Source organism: Heptranchias perlo, chromosome 18 (assembly GCF_035084215.1).
Source record: "Heptranchias perlo isolate sHepPer1 chromosome 18, sHepPer1.hap1, whole genome shotgun sequence".
NCBI lineage: Eukaryota > Metazoa > Chordata > Chondrichthyes > Hexanchiformes > Hexanchidae > Heptranchias > Heptranchias perlo.
Window position 1 is genome coordinate 819,224 of NC_090342.1, and position 27,895 is coordinate 847,118.

The following is a 27,895-nucleotide window of genomic DNA, read 5'->3' on the forward strand; positions in this document are numbered from 1 at the left end:
TGGCGCGGTGCCCGGTGTAGGGGGAGGGGGGTGGGGGGAGGAGGGGCGAGAGGGTGCGCGGTGCCCGGGGTGGGGGAGAGGGGGCGGAGGGGGGGGGCGGTGCCCGGGGAGAGAGAGGAGGGGGGGCGCGGTGCCCGGGGAGAGAGAGGAGGGGGGGTGGGGGCGGTGCCCGGGGAGAGAGAGGAGGGGGGGTGGGGGCGGTGCCCGGGGAGAGAGAGGAGGGGGGTTGGGGGCGGTGCCCGGGGAGAGAGAGGAGGGGGGGTGGGGGCGGTGCCCGGGGAGAGAGAGGAGGGGGGGTGGGGGCGGTGCCCGTGCATGTTGTAAAGGAATGTTGCTGGGTCTCGGCAAAGGTGAAATGTTGCCATGGATCCTTCCAACCGCAGGGATCAGGACACCGGAGATGGTGCAGCTCCTCTGGCAACAAGACAGGTGTAGGTTATAAAACCATAACAAAGAGGAGGCCATTTGGTCCACCATGACTCTACTGGAAATGGCTCCACCGTAGCTCGGTGACGCTGCACAAGTACCGGCTGTAAAGGTGCAACATATATGGAAGATTTGCAGTGGGTGGGAGTGAGGTTTGTGTCCCCGCATACAAAGCCCCCCTCAGCCCCCCGCAGTCCCCCCCGCATACAAAGCCCCCCTCAGCCCCCCGCAGTCCCCCCCGCATACAAAGCCCCCCTCAGCCCCCCGCAGTCCCCCCCCGCATACAAAGCCCCCCTCAGCCCCCCCCCCGCATACAAAGCCCCCCGCAGTCCCCCCCCGCATACAAAGCCCCCCTCAGCCCCCCCCCCGCATACAAAGCCCCCCGCAGCCCCCCCCCCCCGCATACAAAGCCCCCCTCAGCCCCCCCCAGCCCATCCCATGGCACTGTTTGAAAGAAGAGCACCTCGATCAACATCACTGAAAACATGATCTGGTCATTGGCCCAGATTCCCCTGTGGACCTGTGCTGCTCTAACAGTTGCATCTCCGGTGTGTGGATCCTTGAACGGTGCAAAAGAAAGAGGAAATTATGGAATAGATGACGCACGCCATTAATACGCTGCTCCTTATTTTCTGGGGACTTTTGCAGCGTTGTGCTGATGCCCTTTCTGAAAACAGTGAGAAGGTCATTATCACAGCTCTGTCCCATGAAATCATTGGCTGTCGCCATTTTGCCAGATTCTTGCCAGTTTTCACATTGCTGCAGTTGGCCTGCCAGTGGAATGAGATCAACTCGAACACATTCACTGAATCAGACTTCAATGACGCTGAAAATACCTGAAGCTCGAGCAATGAGATTGTGATGTTCTGGGTAAAAATAAACATCCATAAAACCCCAGAGAGTCGGAGTCACAAACTGGTGTAGCTTTATCAACCCTTTCAGAGTTTAAACTAAAACTAGCTCCAGACAACATCGTTTAATGGCCGTTCTGTATAAACCCACAACATTACAACAGTGACTACACGTCAAAAAAGTACTTCATTGGCTGTAAAGCACTTTGGGGATGTCCAGAGGTCGTGAAAGGCTCTTTATAAATGCGTTAGTTGGTTCATTGTGTGCGTGATGTTAACTCATTGGTTTCCTTTCAGAATTACGGTTTATTTAGATATTTTAATAGTGGTGAATATTTCCTATTCGTGTGTCCTGAGTTTTTTATTCCTGCCTGGATGGGAAAATCCTAATTTTAAATTTTCTGCTTTCCTGTTTGACTGTGTTCCACAAATAGCTGGCAGCTTTACCCGCAGCGGCCCTGGGCCAAACACAGTTGCATAGGTAAGGTTCCATCAGTGCCTATAGGTCTGCTCATTTTTTACTGATTACATTTTATGACACCAAGCTACAAAAATAGCTTCCAAACAGCTGACTGTAGATTGAGTCGAGGCCAGAGAAACAGGAAGAGCTGGTGGAACGATGAAGGTAACATGAGTTACACCACTTTGAACCGTTGCAAACTCTGTGTTGTCTTAACCGAGGAATTGATATATTGCTATGTTGCAGTAAGCCAGTCCTCCCAACATGGAGTCAGTGTAGACCTCATCCCATTCCACGACACAGATTCACTGGTGCTGTCAATGCAAGGTTGTTGTGTGATAATCATAGAATGGTTACAGCACAGAAGGAGGCCATTCAGCCCATCGAGCCCGTGCCAGCTCTCCAAGAGCAGTCCAGCTAGTCAAACTCCCCCGCCCTTTCCCCGTAGCCCTGCAGATTTTTTCCCTTTTGAAGGCCATGATTGAATCTGCCTCTGCCACCCTCTCAGGCAGTTTATTCCAGATCATAACCACTCGCTGTGTAAAAAAGTTTTTCCTTATGACGCTATAATGTCAGTGCGTGCTGGCACTGGTGACCCCTGGAGTTGCTGCCGCTGGGTCAGGCCCCAGGATTGGAAATGCGTTTGAAGAAAAATTAATTGAACATTTATGGACAGTGAGCTATCAGATGGAAGAGGATGTCCCTGTGAATGTTCAGCACATTACAGTAACTGATTTGGTGAAACACTTGCCTAAAATCTGCCATGTTTGTTGGATGCAAAGGCCATCCATTGGCCCGGCAGAACGACTGCTGTACCAATTGTATTGCTACACTCCTGCAGGCTCGGGCTGCGTTCAGGACAGAAGGGAACTGAGAATTCATGGTCGATACTTTCTCCTCCACAGCAGGTGTTTTCCATTCTTGCACTTGAAACACTATATAATTTAGAACAATCGGATTTACATTTCACAATTAATGTCATTAAAATGCCTAAATTGGAGAGGTTGGCACATAACCAGTCCAGCTATTCTTGTGTAACGTGCCAGCTAACAAGCACCAACCTGCCACCCATCTATCCTCACGTGAAGGGGGGTGGGTGGTTATCACAGTGCGCAGCTAGACGTAGGACAAGGAAATGGGCGTCAAGAAACAGGTCATTGAGGACTCTGCCAGATTTTATGCCCCTCATGAGCCTCTTCCCACCTCACCCTACCACCATATCGAAATATCCATTAATTGGATACAAGTGTTCAAAATGCTTTAAAAATTAGAGGAGTTTAAAGACGTCGAATGAAAAGCAAAGTTTGCTGCTTTCTGATAATCGATCATTCAGTTTACTTGGCGTCAATTTGTCTAGATGTTAATCTACTTTTTAACATCTAGACAAATCGTTCATTGGATGTGGGCGTCGCTGGCGAGGCCAGCATTTATTGCCCATCCCTAATTGCCCTTGAGAAGGTGGTGGTGAGCCGCCTTCTTGAACCGCTGCAGTCCGTGTGGTGACGGTTCTCCCACAGTGCTGTTAGGAAGGGAGTTCCAGGATTTTGACCCAGCGACGATGAAGGAACGGCGATATATTTCCAAGTCGGGATGGTGTGTGACTTGGAGGGGAACGTGCAGGTGGTGTTGTTCCCATGCACCTGCTGCCCTTGTCCTTCCAGGTGGTAGAGGTCGCGGGTTTGGGAGGTGCTGTCGAAGAAGCCTTGGCAAGTTGCTGCAGTGCATCCTGTGGATGGTGCACACTGCAGCCACGGTGCGCCGGTGGTGAAGGGAGTGAATGTTTAGGGTGGGGGATGGGGTGCCAATCAAGCGGGCTGCTTTGTCCTGGATGGTGTCGAGCTTCTTGAGTGTTGTTGGAGCTGCACTCATCCAGGCAAGTGGAGAGTATTCCATCACACTCCTGACTTGTGCCTTGTAGATGGTGGAAAGGCTTTGGGGAGTCAGGAGGTGAGTCACTCACTGCAGAATACCCAGCCTCTGACCTGCTCTTGTAGCCACAGTATTTATGTGGTTGGTGCAGTTAAGTTTCTGGTCAATGGTGACCCCCAGGATGTTGATGGTGGGGGATTCGGCAATGGTAATGCCGTTGAATGTCAAGGGGAGGTGGCTAGACTCTTTCTTGTTGGAGATGGTCATTGCCTGGTGCAAATGTTACTTGCCATTATCAGCCCAAGCCTGGATGATGTCCAGGTCTTGCTGCATGCGGGCTCGGACTGCTTCATTATTTGAGGGGTTGCGAATGGAACTGAACACTGTGCAACCATCAGCGACAGGTAACAATTAGGTATATACTCCAATTGGCTGTATGTGACTAGTGGTGTCCCCCAGGGATCTGTTCTGGGGGACACCTCTGACCTGCTCTCGTAGCCACAGTATTTATATGGCTGGTCCAGTTCAGTTTCTGGTCAATGGTGACCCCCAGGATGTTGATGGTGGGGGATTCGGCGATGGTAATGCCGTTGAATGTCAAGGGGAGGTGGTTCGACTCTCTCTTGTTGGAGATGGTCATTGCCTGGCACTTGTCTGGCGCGAATGTTACTTGCCACTTATGAGCCCAAGCCTGGATGTTGTCCAGGTCTTGCTGCATGCGGGCTCGGACTGCTTCATTATTTGAGGGGTTGCGAATGGAACTGAACACTGTGCAACCATCAGCGAACATCCCCATTTCTGACCTTATGATGGAGGGAAGGTCATTGATGAAGCAGCTGAAGATGGTTGGGCCTAGGACACTGCCCTGAGGAACTCCTGCAGCAATGCCCTGGGGCTGAGATGATTGGCCTCCAACAACCACTGCCATCTTCCTTTGTGCTAGGTATGACTCCAGCCACTGGAGAGTTTTCCCCCTGATTCCCATGGACTTCAATTTTACTAGGGCTCCTTGGTGCCACACTTGGTCAAATGCTGCCTTGATGTCAAGGGCAGTCACTCTCACCTCACCTCTGGAATTCAGCTCTTTTGTCCATGTTTGGACCAAGGCTGTAATGAGGTCTGGAGCCGAGTGGTCCTGGCGGAACCCAAACTGAGCATCGGTGAGCAGGTTATTGGTGAGTAAGTGCCGCTTGATAGCACTGTCGACGACACCTTCCATCACTTTGCTGATGATTGAGAGTAGACTGATGGGACGGTAATTGGCCGGATTGGATTTGTCCTGCTTTTTGTGGACAGGACATACCTGGGCAATTTTCCACATTGTGCCAGTGTTGTAGCTGTACTGGAACAGCTTGGCTAGAGGCGCAGCTAGTTCTGGAGCACAAGTCTTCAGCACTACAGCTGGGATGTTGTCGGGGCCCATAGCCTTTGTTGTATCCAGTGCACTCAGCCGTTTCTTGATATCATGTGGAGTGAATCGAATTGGCCGAAGACTGGCTTCCGTGATGGTGGGGATATCGGGAGGAGGCTGAGATGGATCATCCACTCGGCACTTCTGGCTGAAGATGGTTGCAAACGCTTCAGCCTTGTCTTTTGCACTCACGTGCTGGACTCCGCCATCATTGAGAATGGGGATGTTTGCAGAGTCTCCTCCTCCCGTTAGTTGTTTAATTGTCCACCACCATTCACGACTGGATGTGGCAGGACTGCAGAGCTTTGATCTGATCCGTTGGTTGTGGAATCGCTTAGCTCTGTCTATAGCATGTTGCTTCCGCTGTTTAGCATGCATGTAGTCCTGAGTTGTAGCTTCACCAGGTTGGTACCTCATTTTTAGGTACGCCTGGTGCTGCTCCTGGCATGCTCTTCTACACTCCTCATTGAACCAGGGTTGATCCCCTGGCTTGTTGATAATGGTAGAGTGAGGAATATGCCGGGCCATGAGGTTACAGATTGTGGTGGAATACAATTCTGCTGCTGCTGATGGCCCACAGTGCCTCATGGATGCCCAGTTTTGAGCTGCTAGATCCGTTCTGAATCTATCCCATTTAGCACGGTGGTAGTGCCACACAACACGTTGGATGGTGTCCTCAGTGCAAAGACGGGACTTCATCTCCACGAGGACTGTGCGGTGGTCACTCCTACCAATACTGTCATGGACAGATGCATTTGCGACAGGTAGATTGGTGAGGATGAGGTCAAGTAAGTTTTTCCCTCGTGTTGGTTCGCTCACCACCTGCCGCAGGCCCAGTCTAGCAGCTATGTCCTTCAGGACTCGGCCAGCTCGGTCAGTAGTGGTGCTACCGAGCCACTCTTGGTGATGGACATTGAAGTCCCCCACCCAGAGTACATTCTGTGCCATTGCTACCCTCAGTGCTTCCTCCAAGTGGTGTTCAACATGGAGGAGGACTGATTCATCAGCTGATGGAGGACGGTAGGTGGTAATCAGCAGGAGATTTCCTTGCCCATTTTTGACCTGATGCCACGAGATTTCATGGGGTCCGGAGTCAATGTTGAGGACTCCCAGGGCCACTCCCTCCTGACTGTATATCACTGTACCGCCACCTCTGGTGGGTCTGTCCTGCCGGTGGGACAGGACATACCCAGGGATGGTGATGGAAGAGTCTGGGACGTTGGCTGAAAGATATGATTCTGTGAGTATGGCTATGTCAGGCTGTTGCTTGACTAGTCTGTGGGACAGCTCTCCCAATTTTGGCACAAGTCCCCAGATGTTAGTAAGGAGGACCTTGCAGGGTCGACTGGGCTTGGTGTTTTTTTGCCGTTGTCGTGTCCGGTGCCTAGTGGTCCGATGCCGGGTGGTCCGTCCGGTTTTATTCTTATTATGACTTTTCGTAGTGAGATTTTACAACTGAGTGGCTTGCTCGGCCATTTCAGAGGGCAATTAAGAATCAACCACATTGCTGTGGGTCTGGAGTCACATATAGGCCAGACTGGGTAAGGACGGCAGGTTTCCTTCCCTAAAGGACATTAGTGAACCAGATGGGTTTTTACGACAATCCGGTAGTTTCATGGCCATCATTACTGATACTAGTATTTTAATTCCAGATTTTTTTATTTAATTAATTGTATTTAATTAATTAATTGAATTTAAATTCACCAGCTGCCGTGGCGGAATTTGAACTCATGACTCTGGATTTTAGTCCAGGCCTCTGGATTACTAGCCCAGTAACATAACCACTATGCTACCGTACCCATGTGACCCACTTAAAACTGAATTGCGAATCTTGATTTCTGCTTCTCGTGGGAAACGCCACTCGTCCGTCACTTGTTGAATCAGAAACTTTGGAACAGCAGGCACATTTCAGGAGTGATTACAATATAAGCCTGAGATCTGATCCTGTAATTCGAGGAAGGCAATGATCTAAGCTCCAGAACCCTATTAAATATCACCGAGCAGCAGCCCCGAGAGCAGTGTGTTGTGGAGGTGGAGGGTGGAGGTGGAGGTGGAGGGGTGGGGAGAAGAGAAGAGAGAGATTGGAGGGTGGCGGTCAGGGGGTGGGAAATCGGGGGGTGAAGATCGGATGGGGGGGGCTGAAGTTTGGAGGTCACCTGCTTCCAACCTGCCTCCGTTAAAACCAGAAGTAGGCAGGTTGGGGTCAGGATTCCGATTTTTGAAATTTTAACCTGCCCCTCCAGTCCTGGGGGGTTAGAATTCCCCCCAAGGACCCTGGAGAGGTTGGAGTTAGGGCAATAGTTTGCAAGGATAGTGGAGTCAAGGGGGGGATGATGACGGCAGATTTGAAAGGTTGGGGGACAGTACCTGAAGAAAAGGAACAATTATCAATATCGGCTAATGTTGGGGCCAGGAAGGGAAATTGGGTGGTCAGCAGTTTTGGTGGGAATAGGGTTGAGGGAGCAGGAGCTGATCTTGGAGAAGGCATGAGGGGAAGTAAGAGAGAAACTAGAGCAAGGCATGGATTCCAGGAAAGGGCAGGGGAGAGCCTTGGAGAGGTTGGCTTAAGAACATAAGAAATAGGAGCAGGAGTCGGCCAATCGGCCCCTCGAGCCTGCTCCGCCATTCAATAAGATCATGGCTGATCTGATCCTAACCTCAAATCTAAATTCATGTCCAATTTCCTGCCCGCTCCCCGTAACCCCTAATTCCCTTTACTTCTAGGAAACTGTCTATTTCTGTTATAAATTTATTTAATGATGTAGCTTCCACAGCTTCCTGGGGCAGCAAATTCCACAGACCTACCACCCTCTGAGTGAAGAAGTTTCTCCTCATCTCAGTTTTGAAAGAGTAGCCCTTATTCTAAAATGGTGAAGGGAGGGAAATGACACAGGCAGCTGAACGGATGGTCTCGATCTTCGTGCCAAAGAAGTCCATGGGCTCCTCGCACTTGTTGGAGGTGAAGGTGGAGGAGGCAGGGGAGACAGGGGTTTAAGGAAATGGTTGGAAGTAGAGAAGAGAAATCGGGGGTTATCTTCGCTGTCCAGGATGATCCTAGAATAGTGGCTGGTTTTGCAGAAGAGAGTGAGGCCCGATAATCCTTGATGTGATGCAGCCAGATGTGGTGATTGGTGGCTGCACCTTTTGAGCATCAGGTCTGCTGAAGCCTGCAGCCCTCGGATTTGAGAAAGTGAAGATGGGGATTGTGGCAGGAAGAATAACCAGGATAGGAGAGAATGTGGGGTTTGAAGGTGGAGGTGAGGTGAAGCTCTCTCCATTTGTATATTTGAAATTGGACTCCATGAAGTTTTACGACATTTGCATTTGACGCAGTCAGTTGGCATTTTGGGAAGTCTGGTCCACGAGTCCAATCTCGGCACCAACCAGACCTTCCCTCAATGCTGCTGCTTTCCGAGTCCTGCTGCTGCTGTAAGTGATTCCAGCCATTGAGTTCTCTGAGAAGGAATTCTGGTGACAGGGAGACCTCCGCCTTTCTCTCCCCACAATTTGCAGTGGTTGGAATCACTTGCAACAGCAGTAGGACTGGGGTGGGGGCAGGACAGGGGAGGAAAGGGTAGGCCAGCATTAAATGAAGGGGTGGAAAGAAAGGAGGGTCTTCGATCAAGGAGAAATGTGCAGGGCTACAGGGAAAGAGCAGGGGAGTGGGACTAATTGGATAGCCCTTGCAAAGAGCCAGCACAGGCACATTGGGCCGAATGGCCTCCTCCTGTATTGTATGACTGTATGAACTCTGGATTGGAGGGGGGAGAAGAATGCCAACTTCAATGGGGGGAGGAGTTCTAGGCTGAATGGGGAGGGGAAAGGAGAATAATGCTATTTAGAAGGAGGGGGCAACATTAGTCGGGCATGTGCACAATTCCAAACTTGCTGCCGACCACCCTGACTGGAACGATCCCATGGTCAGTGAGACTGAGTTCAAACCCACTATTTGCAATTAGGCAATTTTGTACCTAGAAACTCCTGCTAGGAGTGGATTAGAAAGAAAAATAATTAATTCCCAGCTAGCAACCTTACTACATTGGTTGTAATCTTCCAGAATTCACTAGATTCTAGAAAGGTCCCAACAGATTGGAAAACCACAAACGTAACACCCCTATTCAAAAAGGGAGTGAGACAGAAAGCAGGTAACTATAGACCAGTTAGCCTAACATCTGTCATTGGGAAAATGCTAGAATCCATAAGACCATAAGAAAGAAATAGGAGCAGGAGTAGGCCATTCGGCCCCTCAAGCCTGCTCCGCCATTCAGTGAGATCATGACTGATCTGATTTTTACCTCAACTCCACTTTCCCGCCTTTTCCCCATATCCTTTGACTCCCTTGCTGATCAAAAAATTTGTCTAACTCAGCCTTGAATGTATTCAATGACTCAGCCTCCAGCTTTTTGGGGTGAAGAATTCCAACGATTCACAACCCTCTGGGAGAAGAAATTCCTCCTCATTTCCATCTTAAACGGGCGACCCCTTATTCTGAGACTATGCCCCCTAGTTTTAGATTCCCCCATGAGGGGTAACATCCTCTCAGCATCTACCCTATCGAGTCCCCTCAGAATCTTGTATGTTTCAATAAGATCTCCTCTCATTCTTCTAAACTCCAATGAGTATAGACCCAACCTGTTCAATCTTTCCTCATAAGACAACACTTCCATACCCAGAATCAACCTAGTGAACCTTCTCTGAACTGCCTCCAATGCAAGTATGTCCTTCCTTAAATAAGGGCACCAGAACTGTACGCAGTACTCCAGGTGTGGTCTCATCAGCACCCTGTACAGTTGGAGCATGACTTCCCTGCTTTTATATACTCCATCCCCCTAGAAATAAAGGCCAATATTCCGTTTGCCTTCCGGATTACCTGCTGCACCTGTATGTTGACTTTTTGTGTTTCATGTACGAGGACACCCAGATCCCTCTGTACCGCAGCATTTTGTAGTATTTCTCCATTCAAATAATATTTTGCTTTTTTATTTTTCCTCCCAAAGTGGACGACTTCACATTTTCCCACATTATATTCCATCTGCCAAATCTTTGCCCATTCGCTTAACCTGTCAATATCCCTTTGCAGACACTTTGTGTCCTCATCACAACTTGCTTTTCCACCTATCTTTGTATCATCAGCAAATTTGACCACAAGACACTCTGTTCCTTCATCCAAGTCATTGATATATATTGTAAATAGTTGAGGCCCCAGCACTGAGCCCTGTGGCACCCCACTAGTTACAGATTGCCATTTTGAAAATGACCCTTTTATCCCGACTCTTTGTTTTCTGTTAGTTAGCCAATCCTCTATCCATGCCAGTATATTACCCCCAACACCATGAGCTCTTATCTTGTGCAGTAATCTTTTATGTGGCACCTTATCGAATGCCTTTTGGAAATCCAAATATACTGGATCCATTGGTTCCCCTTTATCCACCCTGCCCGTTACTTCCTCAAAGAACTCCAATAATTTTGTCAGACATGATTTCCCCTTCATAAAACCATGTTGACTCTCCTTGATTGTATTATGAGTCTCCAAATGTCCTGCTACTACTTCCTTAATAATGGATTCTAGCATTTTCCCAATGACAGATGTTAGGCTAACTGGTCTATAGTTACCTGCTTTTTGTCTGTTTGTTTGTCTCTCTCTCTCTCTCTTGAATAGGGGTGTTACGTTTGCGGTTTTCCAATCTGCTGGCACCTTTCCAGAATCTAGTGAATTCTGGAAGATTACAACCAATGCATCCACTATCTCTGTAGCCACTTCCTTTAAGACCCTCGGATGCAAGCCGTCAGGTCCAGGGGACTTGTCAGCCTTTAGACCCATTAGTTTACCTAGTACTTTTTCTCTAGAGATAGTGAGTTGTTTTTAGTTCCTCCCTCCCCTTTGCCCCTTGATTTTCTACTATTATTGGTATATTATTAGTGTCTTCTACTGTGAAGACAGATACAAAATATCTGCTCAATTCCTCTGTCATTTCCTTGTTTTCCATTATTATTTCCCCAGTCTCATCCTCCAAGGGACCAATGTTTACTTTAGCTACTCTCTTCCTTTTTATATACTTGTAGAAGCTTTTACTGTCAGTTTTATATTTCTTGCTAGTTTACTCTCATAATTTATTTTCTCCCTCTTTATTATTCTTTTAATCATCCTTTGCTGGTTTTTAAAGTTTTCCCAATCTTCGGGCTTACCAGTAATCTTTGCCATGTTGTATGCTTTTTCTTTCAACCTGATACCATCCTTTACTTCCTTAGTTAGCCATGGTTGGTTCACCCTTTTTGTGGAGTCTTTCCTCCTCACAGGGATATATTCATTATTAAGGAAGTAGTAGCAGAACATTTGGAGACTCATAATACAATCAAGGAGAGTCAACATGGTTTTATGAAGGGGAAATCATGTCTGACAAATTTATTGGAGTTCTTTGAGGAAGTAACAGGCAGGGTGGATAAAGGGGAACCAATGGATGCAGTGTATTTGGATTTCCAAAAGGCATTCGATAAGGTGCCACATAAAAGATTACTGCACAAGATAAGAGCTCATGGTGTTGGGGGTAGTACACTGGCATGGATAGAGGATTGGCTAACTAACAGAAAACAAAGAGTCGGGATAAAAGGGTCATTTTCAAAATGGCAATCTGTAACTAGTGGGGTGCCGCAGGGCTCAGTGCTGGGGCCTCAACTATTTACAATATATATCAATGACTTGGATGAAGGAACAGAGTGTCTTGTGGTCAAATTTGCTGATGATACAAAGATAGGTGGAAAAGCAAGTTGCGATGAGGACACAAAGTGTCTGCAAAGGGATATTGACAGGTTAAGCGAATGGGCAAAAATTTGGCAGGTGGAATATAATGTGGGAAAATGTGAAGTCATCCACTTTGGGAGGAAAAATAAAAAAGCAAAATATTATTTGAATGGCGAAATACTACAAAATGCTGCGGTACAGAGGGATCTGGGTGTCCTCGTACATGAAACACAAAAAGTCAACATACAGGTGCAGCAGGTAATCCGGAAGGCAAACGGAATATTGGCCTTTATTTCTAGGGGGATGGAGTATATAAAAGCAGGGAAGTCATGCTCCAACTGTACAGGGTGCTGGTGAGACCACACCTGGAGTACTGCATACAGTTCTGGTGCCCTTATTTAAGGAAGGACATACTTGCATTGGAGGCAGTTCAGAGAAGGTTCACTAGATTGATTCTGGGTATGGAAGTGTTGTCTTATGAGGAAAGATTGAACAGGTTGGGTCTATACTCATTGGAGTTTAGAAGAATGAGAGGAGATCTTATTGAAACACACAAGATTCTGAGGGAACTCGATAGGGTAGATGCTGAGAGGATGTTACCCCTCATGCAGCCTGGGTCAAGTCAGGATTTATAGACTGAGCGCAGCTCGGACATACTGAATCCTGAGAATAAGACTGCAGGTGTTCTGGGTGAGGAGTGTTGAAGAGGCGAAGTCTTTGACAAAAAAACTCAGAACCAATGAGAAAAGTTTTGCCAAACACATGCAAGGAGATCATTTTACTGATGCTTTATGTCATCTTAGTGAAAATAAACTCTTCCTCCTTTTCCCCAACTCACCAGGAAAATAAAACCATCCCTCTTTTTCATGAAAGTTGCTGCACCTTTAAAATCTGTTCATTTTTTGGCAAAGTTGTGTGTCCCTGCAGCCCTGGGAGGGTGCTTGTGTTTAAAACAGGCTTACATCACCTTTAGTGATTTGCCGAACGAGTTTGCTGATGGGGAACTTGCTTCAGCAGTTTTTAACGGTCAGGGAACAAATGGGACACTAACAGAGCGAGAAGGGGCAGTAGCTCCAGGGAGGTGAGGGAGAGAGTCTGTGCTTGTCTGTCGCTTATTCTCCCTTTAGCTCAAGGTCATCGCACTCTATCTGCGCCGTGTGCATCAATAGATGATGTGAGGTGGGGGAGTCTGGTCGGGGTTGGGGAAGTCTCGTGGGGGAGGTCTGGTCGGGGGAGTCTGGTCGGGGGAGTCTGGTCGGGGGAGTCTGGTCGGGGGAGTCTGGTCGGGGGCGGGGGAGGTCTGGTCGGTGGTGGGGAAGTCTGGCGGGGGAGTCTGGTCGGGGTTGGGGAAGTCTCGTGGGGGAGGTCTGGTCGGGGGAGGTCTGGTCGGGGGAGGTCTGGTCGGGGGAGGTCTGGTCGGGGGAGGTCTGGTCGGGGGAGGTCTGGTCGGGGGAGGTCTGGTCGGGGGAGGTCTGGTCGGGGGAGGTCTGGTCGGGGGAGGTCTGGTCGGGGGAGGTCTGGTCGGGGGAGGTCTGGTCGGGGGAGGTCTGGTCGGGGGAGGTCTGGTCGGGGGAGGTCTGGTCGGGGGAGGTCTGGTCGGGGGAGGTCTGGTCGGGGGAGGTCTGGTCGGGGGAGGTCTGGTCGGGGGAGGTCTGGTCGGGGGAGGTCTGGTCGGGGGAGGTCTGGTCGGGGGAGGTCTGGTCGGGGGAGGTCTGGTCGGGGGAGGGGGAGGTCTGGTCGGGGGAGGTCTGGTCGGGGGAGGTCTGGTCGGGGGAGGTCTGGTCGGGGGAGGTCTGGTCGGGGGAGGTCTGGTCGGGGGAGGTCTGATCGGGGGAGTCTCGTGGGGGAGGTCTGGTCGGGGGCGGGGAAGTCTCGTGGGGGAGGTCTGGTCGGGGGCGGGGAAGTCTGGCGGGGGAGTCTGGTTTGGGGGGGGGGTCGGTGATGGTGGAGTGGGGGCAGGGCGGGCATCGTTGCTTAGCAACCAAAATAACACTGTTTCGATTGTGTGCTCCACATTTCCAGACTATGTGAACAGGTTTGTATTATGTTACTGATTGGACTCCCATTTTATTTAATCACTGAATCCTAGAATTTACAGCACAGGAGGAGGTGGCCATTCAGCCCTCTGTGCCTGTGCTAGCTCTTCAGCTGGAGCTGTCTACTTTAATCCCGTTTCGCTGCCCTTTCCCCACATCCTTTTCAAATATTTATCCAATCGCCTTTTTAATTGACGTTCCCGTCTCTGCCCCAATGGCCCTTTGTGGTAAAATAATCCTCGGAATCGATACTGAGGGACAGCATAAATTGTCATTTGGAAAGGCACGGGTTAATCAAGGACAGTCAGCATGGATTTGTTAAGGGAAGGTCGTGTCTGACTAATTTGATTGAATTTTTTGAGCAGGTAACAAGGAGGGTCGATGAGGGTAACGTGTTTGATGTAGTTTACGTGAATTTTAGCAAGACTTTTGACAAGGTCCCACATGGCAGATTGGTCAACAAAAGTAAAAGCCCATGGGATCTAAGGGAGAGTGGCAAGTTGGATCCAAAATTGGCTCAGTGGCAGGAAGCAAAGGGTAATGGTCGATGGGTGTTTTTGTGACTGGAAGGCTGTTTCCAGTGGGGTTCCGCAGGGCTCGGTACTGGGTCCCTTGCTTTTTGTGGTATATATTAATGATTTGGACTTGAATGTGGGGGGCATGATTAAGAAGTTTGCAGATGATACAAAAATTGGCCGTGTGGTTGATAGTGAGGAGGAAAGCTGTAGACTGCAGGAAGATATCAATGGACTGGTCAGATGGGCAGAAAAGTGGCAAATGGAATTAAATCCGGAGAAGTGTGAGGTAATGCATTTGGGGAGGGCAAACAAGGCAAGGGAATACACAATAAATGGGAGGATACTGAGAGGTGTAGAGGAACAGAGGGACCTTGGAGTGCATGTCCACAGATCCCTGAAGGTAGCAGGACAGGTAGATAAGGTGGTTAAAAAGGCATACGGGATACTTTCCTTTATTAACCGAGGCATAGAATATAAGAGCAGGGAGGTTATGCTGGAACTGTATAAAACACTGGTTAGGCCACAGCTTGAGTACTGTGTACAGTTCTGGTCACCACATTACAGGAAAGATGTGATTGCATTAGAGAGGGTACAGAGGAGATTTACGAGGATGTTGCCAGGGCTGGAGAATTTTAGCTATGATGAAAGATTGGATAGGCTGGGTTTTTTTTATCTTTGGAGCAAGGGATGCTGAGGGGAGAATTATTCGAGGTATATAAAATTATGACTGGACTGGATAGAGTGGATAGGAAGGATCTATTTCCCTTTAGTGGAGAGGTCAATAACCAGGGGGCATAGATTTAAAGTGATTGGTAGAAGGATTAGAGGGGAGCTGTGGAGAAATGTTTTCACCCAGAGGGTGGTGGGGGTCTGGAACTCACTGCCTGAGAGGGTGGGAGAGGCAGAAACCCTCAACTCATTTAAAAAGCACCTGGATGTGCACCTGAAGTGCCGAAACCTACAGGGCTACGGACCAAGTGCTGGAAAGTGGGATTAGGCTGGATAGCTATTTTTTGGCCGGCACAGACACGATGGGCCGAATGGACTCCTTCTGTGCTGTAACTTTCTATGATTCTATGAGCTCTTCCCTTCATTCTTCCAGTGATAATCCTCAGTCCATGCACCTCGTTACTGATTCACCAACCAGTAGGAATAATCTTTCACTATTTACTTGAAAATCTTTATTGTTTAACTTTAACCTTCTCTGACCCTATTAAAAAAAAACAGATTCTCGAGCTTTTCTTCATATCTCCTAACCGCTCGTTCCCGTGGTCTAACCGCTCGTTCCCGTGGTCTAACCGCTCGTTCCCGTGGTCTAACCGCTCGTTCCCGTGGTCTAACCGCTCGTTCCCGTGGTCTAACCGCTCGTTCCCGTGGTCTAACCGCTCGTTCCCGTGGTCTAACCGCTTGTTCCCGTGGTCTAACCGCTCGTTCCCGTGGTCTAACACCCTGTTCAATGCCTTCTACAAATTTAACATCACTTTCTTGATTTTTTTTTATATATTCACTGTTTCCACATGTAGCAGAATGATGATACTAAAAGATTTTACTACTTTTACACAGTTGCCTACGCTCAATTCCGAAGGTTAACCTATTTAATTATTATTCTTTAATAGCAAGATGCTAATTCTGTATTTTAACGTGATGTGTTATAATTCGAGTGGAATTACTGATTAACAAGTTGTTTCATGACCATGCACTGAGGCAGTGCGGTGCTATTTTAAAAACCAGTCTCCCATGCGACGGATGCTGTGTTGTATATAGACTGGTTTAATATCTATTCGTCTGTTTCTACAATTCCGTCAGGGATCAGTTGCACATTCAGAGACTGAGCGGAGTCTCCAATGCCGAAGGCCGAGGTCCCACCACCAGATTTAATATAGAATTGCATTCCAGGAAACCGGGTCTGACACTGGACAAAGGGGATGGAGAAATCAGTTAATCACAAGGAATTTTCAATATCCCTGACTAAATTAAGTTATTGACATCAAAAGCAGCTAGCTATGGTCTAGGGTAGGAGTTGTGGGGTAAATTAGGAGGTGGATCCAGCTCGATGTGAGCCACTCAGTCTGATCCCACTCTCCTGCTCACTCCCGTATCCTTAATATTGGGATGCCCGAAACTACACATTCAATTCCAACTGGGGCCGCACTAAAGCCTGTACAAATTCCGCATTATTTTGTGCTTTCATATTCTCTGCCTCTAGATATCAAACCACTGATTGTGTTTCCCTTTTTCATACCCTTGCTGACGAACACTGCCACTGTTTAGTGATCTGTTTATCTATACTCCATTTTAAAATTTCACCCTTTAAGGTGAGTTGTCTGCCTTAAGTTTGAGTAATTTTTCCCCCATCTATCTTCGAATAATAACCCCAACTAACTGTTCCACTCCCACCTCAGATAGCTGTATAGACCCAATATCCACCTCCTACTTGAGAAGGATACTGGAGAGGAGGTGAATCCTGAAGTGGTTGAGAGTGAGATGAGCGACATTAAGATGGCTGAAAGGAACATTTTAGACCCCTTAGTTGGTGTAAAGGAAGACAAAACGCCAGAGGCCGATGGGATCCATCCTTAGGATTCCAAGGGAGATGAGGGAGAAAATTGTCGAGTCCCTAGGAATCATATTTTGTGGCTGTATTGAGTGAGAGACAGATTGAATCCAGATAATTACAGGCCAGTTAGTTTAACATCTGTGGTAGGGAAAATGTTAGTGTTTAGGTCCCTCAAACCTCCCGGACCTACTGCTCGCCCTGTGTCCACGACACAGATTGCAGTGATGGACGATACTGAGCAGGGACAGGATGCATAACTCACTGAAATGGTGATATCGTGTTGCAGATTTCTTATAAGAGCTTTGTCCTTTTTGCGACTTTCCCAATTCCATTTACAGAACAGAATCTTATTTGGATCAGGAGTCAGCGTAATGGAAAACATTTTAAATTAGCTCCTGTAGCAACAGTACAACACAAGGGTGATAAATGGGTGGGGAGCACAGTTTTTCCCTGTGTATAAAATGGTGTGGCCACATTTTAGAGAGTAACTGGTTTCATGCCACTTAATTAAGAAGTGCTGAATGTTGTGGTTAGGATAGAATCTTTGCTAACATGTTTCCCCTCGCCCTCGACTGTCTGTTAGTGCAGGAGTCTCGAGGCTGTTGCAAACCTGACATTTGGAGGTGCGACAGCAGGATCATTTATCAGATCTGAGTTGTAGAGACATGCTGAGGTGGGACAACTGAAGCCGAGGGTCACAGCCCCGTCTCTGGCTCCCGCCCCCGTCTCCGGCCCATTGAGGAACCATCAGACTTGCTGCAGCTTCCACAGTGCAACATGGATTCCAGATGTCCTGGTTCTGATCGCAGTAACTCTCCAATCATTCAAGATCATTTATCTGCACACAACTAAAATGTGCCTTTGGTTTGTGGCTCTCCCAACAGCTTAAGATAAAAGGGGTGGTGGGGGGAGGGCTAAAAATCCCCTGGCCTATTGCCAGCGATGTTGTGAATGTTTAACATCTGGTAGCCCAGTGTTCACAGTGCTCAGATCCTCCAGGTGATGCATTTTGGTAGATCGAATCGGGCCAGGACCTACTCCGTTAATGGTAGGGCGTTGGGGAGAGTTATAGAACAAAGAGATCTAGGAGTACAGATTCATAGCTCCTTGAAAGTGGAGTCACAGGTGGATAGGGTGGTGAAGAAGGCATTCAGCATGCTTGGTTTCATTGGTCAGATCATTGAATGCAGGAGTTGGGATGTCTTGTTGAAGTTGTACAGGGCATTGGTGAGGCCACACTTGGAGTACTGTGTACAGTTCTGGTCACCCTATTATAGAAAGGATATTATTAAACTAGAAAGAGTGCAGAAAAGATTTACTAGGATGCTACCGGGACTTGATGGTTTGACTTACAGGGAGAGGTTAGACAGACTGGGACTTTTTTCCCTGGAGAGTAGGAGGTTTAGGGGTGATCTTATAGAAGTCTATAAAATAATGAGGGGCATAGATAAGGTAGATAGTCAAAATCTTTTCCCAAAGGTAGGGGAGTCTATAACGAGGGGGCATAGATTTAAGGTGAGAGGGGAGAGATACAAAAGGGTCCAGAGGGGCAATTTTTTCACTCAAAGGGTGGTGAGTGTCTGGAACGAGCTGCCAGAGGCAGTAGTAGAGGCGGGTACAATTTTGTCTTTTAAAAAGCATTTGGACAGTTACATGGGTAAGATGGGTATAGAGGGATATGGGCCAAGTGCAGGCAATTGGGACTAGCTTAGTGGTATAAACTGGGCGACATGGACATGTTGGGCCGAAGGGCCTGTTTCCATGTTGTAACTTCTATGATTCTATGATAAGTGCTGGCAGGCTGAGGCCGGCTGGTATCACCTGCTGCCAGTGTGTTTGTGCAGCAACGCAAAGCAAAGACGTAACTGTTCTCACCCAAAGGTGAAGCTACGAGCATCATCCTGACTGCAGTGTATCCTCCAGAATCAGGTGGACTTCCTGGGACCAGAATAGTTGGAGCCTGTAAAACCATTTCAAAATTGGGATGTGCAACGAATGAATTAATAAACCTTCTCTCTTTAAATATTTAAGATGTTTTATTGATGGCGAACTCAATCTTGGTGCCATCAAAATCTATTGCAGTTTTAAACAGGATTTCTAATGCAGAGCAAGTGCTCTTAAAACACCCTCCCTCCTTCCATTTTCTCTATGTACACGGGTAGGCAGCTCTGAGCCAAGTACATGACTGCTTTTTGGTTTAGGGAATTAACGTCTGTTCCAGTCTGTTGTCCAAGAGGGGAAATGCTACTCTGACTCTTCCGGGGTCGAGCACAGAGCTGCAATTCCACTACAAGCGTCCCACTCAGTTGGGTTCCATCCAAAGACTTACCTAAGAAAGGATATACTCCTCATAGAGGGAGTGCAACGAAGGTTCACCAGACTGATTCCTGGGATGGCAGGATTGTCGTATGAGGAGAGATTGAGTAGACTAGGCCTGTATTCTTGGAGTTTAGAAGATTGAGGTGATCTCGTTGAAACATACAAAATTCTTACAGGGTAGATGCAGGGAGGATGTTTCCCCTGGCTGGAGAGTCTAGAACCAGGGGTCACAGTCTCAGAATAAGCTAGTCCCACTCCCCCGCCCTTTCCCCATAGCCCTGCAAATTTTTTCCTTTCAAGTACTTATCCAGTTCCCTTTTGAAGGCCATGATTGAATCTGCTTCCACCACCCCCTCGGGCAGTGCATTCCAGATCAAAACCTCTCGCTGAATTAAAAAAGTTTTTCCTCATGTCACCTTTGGTTCTTTTGCTAATCACCTTAAATCTATGAGCTCTGGTTCTTGACCCTTCCACCAATGGGAACAGTTTCTCTCTATCTCCTCTGTCTAGACCATTCATGATTTTGAATACCTCGATCAAATCTCCTCTCAACCTTCTCTGTTCCAAGGAGAACAACCCCAGCTTCTCCAGTCTATCCACGTAACTAAAGTCCCTCATCCCTGGAATAATTCTAGTAAATCTCTTCTGCACCCTCTCTAAGGCCTTCACATCTTTCCTAAAGTGCGGTGCCCAGAACTGGACACAATACTCCAGTTGTGGCCGAACCAGTGTTTTATAAAGGTTCATCATGACTTCCTTACTTTTGTACTCTGTGCTTCTATTTATGAAGCCCAGGATCCCGTATGCTTTTTTTAACCGCTTTCTCAACCTGTCCTGCCACCTTCAATGATTTGTTATGTCAGAAAACATGGCAGTCAATTTGTGCACAGCAAGATCCCAGAAACTGCGCTGAGATAAATGACCATAGGAACAGGAGGAGGCCATTTAGCCCCTCGAGCCTGTTCCGCCATTCAATGAAATCATGGCTGGTCTGTGACCTAACTCCACATATACGCCTTAGCCCCATATCCCTTAATACCTTTGGTTAACCTGTTTAGGAAATGCAGTAGAATATTGAAATACATACAGCCAAAACAGGCTCAAGGACATGATCAAACTGTGCAGTTCTCTGGTCAGACTGCACCTTGAGCACTGCATCCTGCACTGAGCCACGGGGGAGATGTTCAAGTGTTGAAGTCAGTACAGAGAGGGGGCACAAGGCCTGTACCCAGTGTCACGAGTCTGAGTTATGAGGGCAAGACGATAGAGAATTGGGCTTTTCATCCCTGAAAGGGGAGCGAGGTCTGAAAGGTGGAGAGAGGTTAGGGGAAATTTCTTTACACAGAGGGTTGTAGGAGTATGGAATGCTTTGCCACAGGGAGTAGTTGAAGCATATTTTAAGGGAAAATTGGATAAATATGTGAAGCAGAGGAAGATGCAAGAATTTGGGGAGTGAACAGGCAGTGGGATTACTTTTGGATTACTCCAGTAAAGAGCCAGCGCTGGGAGCGGAATGGAGTGCTCTGCCCGATGGAGTGGTGGAGGCAAATATCATTTAAAGGTTTATTGGACACTGCAGTCAGGAACTGTAGTCTCCCTGGTTGGATGGACCAAGGTGGGGTGAATGGCCTCTCTCATTCATAATTATTTTTGTGATCTTGCACTCTCTGGATAACCGACTGCAGGCCAAACATGTTGGTTACCACAAACACAAACCCAGGACAGGCAGCACGAGCAGAACTTTATCGACCCTAGTTGTAAAATGTAAGAATCGGTAATGCAATATTACAAAAAAAACTGTTCCAAGCCTCAACTCCTCCTTACGCTGACTCCACAATCTCCCTATCACAACAGCTACCTGGGTTAGGGGGTAATCAACGAAAAGGTTAATCCTGTGTCGCCTTGTCTTGCTGTCATGGTTTAACTTGAAATTGTGCTGAGGGCCATCGTTTTCTATTCTGCCTGGTATCTTCTATCCCTCTAAGGGTCCCTCTCATTCTCCTCCTTTACATAGAATTACATAGAATGTAGAGCACAGAAACAGGCCATTCGGCCCAACTGGTCCATGCCAGTGTTTATGCTCCACACAAGCCGCCTACTTCATCTCACGCCTATCGACTTATCCTTCTATTCCTTTCTCCCTCGTGTTTATCGAGCTTCCCCTTAAATGCATCTATACTATTCGCCTCAACTACTCCTTGTGGTAACGAGTTCCACATTCTCACCACTCTCTGGGTAAAGAAGTTTCTCCTGAATTCCCTTTTGGATTTATTAGTGACTATCTTATATTTATGGCCCCCTAGTTCTGGTCTCCCCCACAAGTGGAAACACCTTCTCTACGTCTCCCATAATCTTAAACACCTCTATCAGGTCATCCCTCAGCCTTTTTTCTAGAGAAAAGAGCCCCAGCCTGTTCAATCTTTCCTGATAGTTATAATCTCTCAGTTCTGGTATCATCCTAGTAAATCTTTTTTGCACCTTCTCCAGTGCCTCTATATCCTTTTTATAATATGGAGACCAGAACTGTTCACAGTATTCCAAGTGTGGTCCAACCAAGGTTCTATACAAGTTTAATATAACTTCTCTGCTTTTCAATTCTATCCCTCTAGAAATGAACCCCTGTGCTTGGTTTGCTCCTTTATGGCCTCATTAACCCGCGTCACCACTTTGTGATTTGTGAATCTGTACCCCGAGATCCCTCTGCTCCTCTACCCCATTTATGCTCATTATTCAAGCAGCATGAGGCCTCCTTATTCTTCCTACCAAAATGTATCACCTCACACTTATCCATGTTGAAATTCATTTGTCAATTACACACCCATTCTGCAAGTTTATTAATGACTTCCTGTATTTTGTCGAGGTGCTCCTCGGTGTTAACTACACCCCCAAATTGGTGTCGTCCACAAATTTTGAAATTGTACTTCCAATTCCTGAGTCCAAATGTAAATGTTGAACAACAGTGGTCCCAGCACCGATCCTTGTGGAACATCACTTCCCACCTTTTGCCAATCTGAGTAACTAACTTTAACCCTGACTCTCTGTTTTCTGTTTTGTTGCCAGCTTGCGGTCCAGTGGAGCAGGCTCGAGGGGCTGTATGGCACTACTCCTGCTCCTATTTCCTGTGTTCTTATGTTCATTCTGCTACTTGTCCTCTGACTCCACATGCTTTGACCTTAGTCATGAGTCTACTATGCGGTACCTTATTGAAGGCCTTTTGAAAATCCAAATATATTACATCTACTGCATTGCCCTTGTCTACCCTTTCTGTTACTTCAAAGAATTCAATAAGGCTGGTCAAGCATGACCTTCCCTCTTGAAATCCGCGCTGACTATTCTTTATTCTTTATTATATTTTCGGTTTCTAGATTTTTATTTATTAAATCTTTGAGTAAGGATTCCATTACCTCTCCTACTAACGATGTTAAGCTAACTGGTCTGTAGTTCCCTGGACTTGTTCAGTCTCCCTTTTTAAATATAGGAATCACATTCGCTGTCTGCCAGCCCTCTGACACTAAATCCTGAAGACTGCAAGTTTTTCTAACTTTTCCTCATAACTCAATCCCTCTGACACTAGGGATCGGCCTCACAGCATTTCACTGCACTGCTTCCAGGGCTCATCTCTTTCCCTTGTCCCTCAGTCACCAGAACTAAACTCAGTATTTCAGGCGTAGCCTGACCGGAGTGCAATACAGCTTCAGTATGGTGACTTCAGACTTCATACTCAACTTATTTGACACTATAGTTCACCGTTCTGTTTGCATTGTTGATTGCTGGTATGCATTGACTGACCTGGTCAGTGTCTCTTCAACGACCAGTCCCACATCTCCCCTAGCTAGCTCAACGACCAGTCCCACATCTCCCCTAGCTAGCTCAACGACCAGTCGCACAGCACCCCTAGCTAGCTCAACTACCAGTCCCACATCTCCCCTAGCTAGCTCAACTACCAGTCCCACATCTCCCCTAGCTAGCTCAACGACCAGTCCCACATCTCCCCTAGCTAGCTCAACTACCAGTCCCACATCTCCCCTAGCTAGCTCAACGACCAGTCCCACATCTCCCCTAGCTAGCTCAACGACCAGTCCCACATCTCCCCTAGCTAGCTCAACTACCAGTCGCACAGCTCCCCTAGCTAGCTCAACGACCAGTCGCTAAGCGTGCTCCTCATTTTATCTTGCAATGTGTAAGGACCTTGCTCCTAACTTGGTGATATCCTTGTCTTGTCCCCTGTACATGAACAAGAGTCGTGCAATTCACCATGTGATTCTGCCCATTTTAAGAAGTATCGACCATCGGTGATCATGTTCAAATTAATAATTTAGATCAGCTGAAGTCATTTTCTACAAGATTATTTCTAACTCTCCTTGTCCTTACTCTCCGCAATGTTCCGATTCTAGTTTTATTAATTTAATGAAATAGATAATTCTTAACATAATTAAAACCCATGGGATGAAAGGGGGCAGTGGCAGTGTGGATACAGAATCGGCTAAGAGCAGGAAACAGAGAGTAGTGGTGAACGGTTGTTTCTCGGACTGGAGGGAGGTGTACAGTGGTGTACCCCAGGGGTCGGTGCTGGGACCACTGCTTTTCTTGATATATATTAATGACTTGGGCTTGGGAGTACAGGGCACAATTTCAAAATTTACAGATGAGACAAAACTTGGAAATATAGTGAACGAGGAGGATCGTGATAGACTTCAAGTGGACATAGACAGGCTGGTGGAATGGGCGGACATGTGGCAGATGAATTTTAACGCAGAAAAGTGCAAAGTGATAAATTTTGGTAGAAAGAACGGAGAGGCAATATAAACAAGAGGGCACAATTCTAAAAGGGATTCCGGAACGGAGAGATCTGGGGGTATATGTGCACAAATCGTTGAAGGTGGCAGGGCAGGTTGAGAAAGCGGTTAAAAAAGCATACGGGATCCTGGGCTTTATAAATAGAGGCATAGAGTACAAAAGTATGGAAGTCATGGTGAACCTTTATAAAACACTGGTTTGGCCACAACTGGAGTATTGTGTCCAATTCTGGGTGCTGCACTTTAGGAAAGATGTGAAGGCCTTGGAGAGGGTACAGAAGAGATTTACTGGAATGATTCCAGGGATGAGGGACTTCAGTTATGTGGATAGACTTGAGAAGCTGGGGTTGTTTTCCTTCGAGCAGAGAAGGTTGAGAGGAGATTTGATCGAGGTGTTCAAAATCACGAAGGGTCTAGACAGAGTAGATAGAGAGAAACTGTTCCCATTGGCTGAAGAGTCGAGAACCAGAGGGCATAGATTTAAGGTGATTGGCAAAAGAACCAAAGGTGACATGAGGAAAATCTTTTTCACACAGCGAGTGGTTAGGATCTGGAATGCGCTGCCCGAGTGGGTGGTGGAGGCAGATTCAATCATGGCCTTCAAAAGGGAACTGGATAAGTACTTGAAAGGAAAAAATTTGCAGGGCTACGGGGATAGGGCGGGGGAGTGGGACTAGCTGGATTGCTCTTGCAGAGAGCTGGCACAGACGCGACGGGCCGAATGCCCTCCTTCCGTGCTGTAACCTTTCTATGATTCTGTGAAATCTCCTCTGTACCCTCTCTAGTGCAATCACATCTTTCCTGTAACGTGGTGACCAGAACCATGCACAGTACTCGAGCTGTGGCCTAACTAGTGTTTTATACAGTTCCAGCATAACCTCCCTGCTCTTATATTCTATGTCTCGGCTAATAAAGGAAAATATCCCGTATGCCTTCTTAACCACCTTATCAACCTGTCCTGCTACCTTCAGGGATCTGTGGACATGCACTCCAAGGTCCCTCTGTTCCTCTACACCTCTCAGTATCCTCCCATTTATTGTGTATTCCCTGGCCTTGTTTGCCCTCCCCCAGTACTCCAGACAGCCAGATCCTGCTTTTTCCGTTTGCTGTCTGGGGCTCTTTTGGAACAATCACAAATCAACTTCAAAAATTAATTCAACCTCAATTGCTGAGATGCAGCGCGGTGTTTGATGGAGTGCAATGGATGTACTTGTTTGTTTTTCTCTGTCTCCACCCACCCCCCTGTTTCTTTAAGGTATTAAATCTTTCCCGGGGGACAGTTCCTTTGGTACTTTGCTCAACTGATAGGTTTTCAGGGAGGTGGGGAGAGAATTACTCTCGGTGCTCATTTATAAATCAGTATTTTACTCTGCCTCCGCAAGCTGCGTTTATCAGTGAAACGTCCCTGAGTTGTGATGTTTTTAAACGCACCTCCTGCAGACGGCACACAGATTAAATCATTGCGTTGTGGAATCGCAATGGATGAGGGGACGTGTTTCTATCCGATTTGGGAATCAGATTTTTTTTTAACGAACAACATCTTTTAAGGAAGTTGTTTGACAGTTTAAGACAGATTTAAGTGATGCGGATAAGATGAGGTCGCAGTCCCGAGGGATTAGCATTCAGCGAGAAGTGATGAGCCACTGACCCACTTTTGCCAGGAGAGATCTGATTGGCTGTGGCAGCGATGTGACCTGTGCCCTCTGCACACTGCGTTCCCTGCTTTTGGATATTTTTTTCAATGAATTTATCCCCGTGTTGGTTTTATTTTTATCTCTGAGAATGAATTTCCCTCCTTTTGTTGATGTGACATCAGAGTTTGACCAGTAGAATGGAGGCCTGGTTAGGAGCTGAGCCCCTCTCTCCATTTATTCACTGCTGGGATTCTTGAACAGACCAGCAAGTTGTGGTGTAGAATTACTGTACATAATGAGATGGCGCTTCCACAAAACAAAGACAAGAGTTCACTAAAGGGACTGTTTGAAGGATCAGAAGGCTTCCAGTTTGACCCCGACCCCCTCCCCCTCCCCCCTCCCCCCACCACATGTTCCAGCGACTTCTGGGCAGTCTCTTATTCCCCATCCCCTCCGAGGTACAAAGTCAGCTTATCAGTACAGAAATGTCGGGCACCGACACAGGTGCTGTCCTTCGGATGAGACGTTAAACCGAGGCCCCGTCTGTCTGTTCAGGTGAACGATCCCATGGCCACTATTTGAAGAGCAGGGTGTTCACTATTTGAAGAGCAGGGTGTTCACTATTTGAAGAGCAGGGTGTTCACTATTTGAAGAGCAGGGTGTTCACTATTTGAAGAGCAGGGTGTTCACTATTTGAAGAGCAGGGTGTTCTCCCCGGGGTCCTCAACCAACGCCCACAAAACAGATTAACTGGTCATTCATCTCCTTTGCTGTTTGCGAGATCTTGCTGTGCGCACATTGGCTGCTGTGTTTTCATACATAACAGTGACTCCAATTCAAAAACAATTTGTGTGAAGCACTTACCAGGTTTCTCAGACACATGATGTATAAATGCTGCTCTTCATTATTAACAATGGTGAGCAGTGAGTGATGAGGCAAAATAAACTGCACACTATGCCATCAATGGGCTACTGACCTGGGCAGGATGGACACGAAAGGGTCTGAACACTTGCCCTTTGACTGGAACTGATGAGAGATGCCAAGGACAGAGCTCCCTCATCAGGCACTTTGACTAATCCTTGCAGCCAGCCCCTGACCCTTGAACTACCCACTGTGCTGAATGCAGAGGTCGGTGGCATCATTCTTCAGTCATGTGCTGCTGTTTGACCCTACACGGGTACATTAATTATAGTCTCTGGGCGGGTCCGGTGTTGGCCGCTCTCTGGGCGGGTCCGGTGTTGGCCGCTCTCTGGGCGGGTCCGGTGTTGGCCGCTCTCTGGGCGGGTCCGGTGTTGGCCGCTCTCTGGGCGGGTCCGGTGTTGGCCGCTCTCTGGGGCGGTAGAGAGAACAGTGAAGGGCAGTAGCACACATGCATTGGGGCAGGGGAGCGGTAACATCACTTGGTGCAGGATGTGTCCGATACTGTAATATCAGACATATCCGGACCCCATGAAATCTCATGATATCAGGTCAAACATGGGCAAGGAAACCTCCTGCTGATTACACCTACTGCCCTCCCTCAGCTGATGAATCAGTCCTCCTCCATGTTGAGCACCACTTGGAGGCAGCACTCGGGGTAGCAAGGGCACAGAATGTACTCTGGGTGGGGGACTTCAATGTCCATCACCAAGAGTGGCTCAGTAGGTCCCTTACAGTCAGAAATGGGGGAAATTATAATGGGGAACAAAGAAATGGCAGAACAATTAAACACATACTTTGGTTCTGTCTTCACAAAGGAGGTCACAAATAACCTCCCGGAAATGTTAGGGAACCAAGGGTCTAGTGAGAGGGAGGAACTGAAGGAAACCAGTATTAGTAAAAAAAAATAGTGCTCGGGAAATTAATGGGGCGAAAGGCTGACAAATCCCCAGGGCCTGATAATCTACATCCCAGAGTACTAAAGGAAGTGGCCCTGGAAATAGTGGATGCATTGGTGGTCATCTTCCAAAATTCTATCGACTCTGGAACAGTTCCTACAGATTGGAGGGTGGCAAATGTAACCCCACTATTTAAAAACGGAGGGAGAGAAAGAACAGGGAATTACAGACCAGTTAGCCTAACATCAGTAGTGGGGAAAATGCTAGAGTCTATTATAAAAGATGTGATAACAGAACACTTGGAGGGCATTAACGGGATTGGACAAAGTCAGCATGGGTTTATGAAAGGGAAATCATGCTTAACAAATCTACTGGAGTTTTTTGAGGATGTAACTAGTAGAATAGATAGGGGAGAACCAGTGGATGTGGTGTATTTGGATTTTCAGAAGGCTTTTGATAAGG

General features: G+C 47.5%; 1 protein-coding gene across 5 annotated transcripts in view; it reads left to right on the forward strand.

Annotated features, from left to right (window-relative positions):
• LOC137334484 (tetraspanin-9-like) overlaps positions 1 to 27,895 on the forward strand; it is a 227,390-nt gene that overhangs the window by 150,958 nt on the left and 48,537 nt on the right. The gene's annotated exons all lie outside the window — the stretch shown is intronic.